Below are 2,500 nucleotides of genomic sequence, written 5' to 3'. Positions count from 1 at the left end.
AGTAATGTCAAAAAGAAGAAAAGAAAAGAGCTATATATCAGACAGATCTGCTCACTGTGAGTTTTTACATTGACATCAATAGGAACAGGATCAGGGTTATAGACTTGAAAAATAGATAATTCATGTTATCAGTTTGGAGGTTAGTGTTTTCCTAAAATTGCAGTAAAGAAAATTGCACCTTGATATGAACTGTTCTGATATAAAATTACTGTTGACTCAATATAGATCTAAAATAGATGTAGCATTCTCTTTATTTACAAAAAACAAACAAACACACACACATACACACACACACACAAACAAAAACTCTCTGCTAACCTAGTAATGAGAAAGTTCCAGTTTGACTGAAATTAGAATATTAGATGCTACAAAAATAATCTCAGTAGGTCAATGATTTCTTAGAAGTTCTCTCTGGGTACTTTTCCTACTCCTGTTATTAATGCATTTACATTTGAAAAACACCATGCTATAGAGTGTTTCTGTATCAAAGACTATTTGCAAAGTTATTATAAGACCAGGCTGCTATGTGGCCCACTCACTACAATAGCTTATAGAAGGGAGATCCCCTGAATTATCAGCTGGGAAACATTCTGATCTGCACCAAAAACTTAATTTGTGCAGTCAAATTATCACCAAGGATGAATTTGAGATTTTTTTTAACGGTGGCCTTATCTTCTACAAACTTCTTGCATTCCACTGTATCTTAATTGAAACGTAGGTTCTGTACTTTCTGCTCAGGGCTTTTGATAAGTGTTTGCAGACTATGTAAACTTCTGAATAATAACTTTTACTGAGCCAGAAATTTTCTTAAACATCTTTGGTATCATTTTGTGCAGTATTATTCTGCTTTGTAAGATAATGTGTTATCAATACTTTGTAAGATAACTTCAGCCCAGAAAGGGATAAATTTCATAGTTGCTTTCAAACTACTCTCTTTTTTAGGGTGTAGGCCATAGATCATGCAGCTGTCAACAAACAGATAATCTTGATGACTAAAGTGAAACCAACAGAAGAAAAAAGGTGCACAACTTCTCTCTCAAGAAACACTTAGGGGAGGACTTGGTTAGTAAATTACAGCTGAAAGGATTAGGGAGTAAAAGGTATTTAAGTTTATTTGTTCATTTCAAAAGGGTGTATTCTTGGTATTGTTACAAAATGTCCTGATAGTTTTGGGTGCAATAAACTCTTGCTCTTCCCTTTTATTTTTAACCTCTATCGAATGAATGTTAGGGTGACTTCTTTAGTTCAGCAGCCAGAAAAAAGCTTAAGGTTAGAGGAATTTTAAATATACAATATACAATATCTCTGGTGCACAAGGGGTCTGATGCATTAGATTGCTTGTATTAGATGAAACTGCTTTCATGAGAAAGATGGACATAGCTGTATACTGTGGCTATCTGACTGACTTTTTGCCACACCCTGCATTTGAGCTGACAAGCTGCCATGTACTTACTGCCAGTGTCAGCAAATTCCACTACCTGAGAGTGGCAGGAAGGGACATAGGAGTGTGTATATATGTGGGGAGGGGGCGAGTCACTTCTGGTGGCACCCAGCCATGATGTCTTACTCAAAAAACTGGAGCCAAGTGGAAAGATGTTGGGAAAGAAGAGTGTTGTCAGAAAACCAGCTTTAGAGCAGTCTTTCTGATAAGAGTTTTGGTGTTCAAACAGAGCTCTATCAGTGACAGCTAGATTGTTACAAGCATGTACATCACCCTGCTTGAGTAAATTTGCAGTTGGGGTGTTTTATTTACATGGCGTTGAGGTGAAAAAAGGGAAAGTTTGAGAGAGATCTGCTACTGCTAGACAGAGTGGAGACCTTTTGTTTTCTGATTTATATAAAACTGACCAGTTTTTTACTATAGCTAGGCCAGAAGTTATATGGATTCTTAGAGAACACATAGACAAAAAACAAAAACAAATGAGCAGGAACGGTTTGCTTACACTTTCTCAACTCTCTTCTTGATTGCTACAATCAGGTTAATGTCCATTGTGAGGAGATTTGGAGACACTAGAAATAAGAAAAAGTAAAACATAGATTTAAAAAAAAATCAGTGCCTGTAATAAATACCCCCAGAAGATAAATTACAAGAAGAAAAAAAGTCTCTGTTGTGGAAGACTACCTCATAAGTAATATACAAGTTAAATTTGTAACCACCCCTTACCTATGATTTAGTCCTAGAAGTATTACTCACATGAGTAATCTGTACTCACTCAAGTGGTCCCATGAAAGACAGGCCCTTCCCAACTGTGCTGTCTCCCAGCTTAATGTTTCTTATGCTGAGCAACAGATATTATTAACCTGATGACATGCAAAAGTGTTAAGTGCTTTGATATACGTGAAATACTATATCTCATCAAGAGACAGTAAAAGCCATTTTGGATCACAGGTTACATGTATTTATCTTGCAGACAGATGAACTGCAAGGAAAAACTCTATCATTATTTTTTCAAAGTGAAAGCATTTTTAAAAGTTGAAAATTCTTCACTGCAATCATTTC

At 35.8% G+C, this 2,500-nt stretch overlaps 1 protein-coding gene across 7 annotated transcripts in view; it reads left to right on the top strand.

Moving 5' to 3' along the window:
* ZEB2 (zinc finger E-box binding homeobox 2) overlaps positions 1-2,500 on the top strand; it is a 136,067-nt gene that overhangs the window by 78,116 nt on the left and 55,451 nt on the right. Inside the window, exon 1 of one of the 7 annotated variants that reach the window (XM_025191029.2) lies at positions 943-1,100. The exons of the other annotated variants lie outside the window; for them this stretch is intronic. The gene's annotated coding sequence lies outside the window, so the exon portion shown is untranslated. Of the gene's footprint in view, positions 1-942; positions 1,101-2,500 lie in introns of those variants that run through there. 7 annotated transcript variants of the gene reach the window in all.

The sequence above is a fragment of the Pelodiscus sinensis genome, chromosome 7 (genome assembly GCF_049634645.1).
Source record: "Pelodiscus sinensis isolate JC-2024 chromosome 7, ASM4963464v1, whole genome shotgun sequence".
Lineage (NCBI taxonomy): Eukaryota > Metazoa > Chordata > Testudines > Trionychidae > Pelodiscus > Pelodiscus sinensis.
Note: the sequence above shows the minus strand (reverse complement) of the source record. Positions and strands in the feature narration are given on the sequence as shown.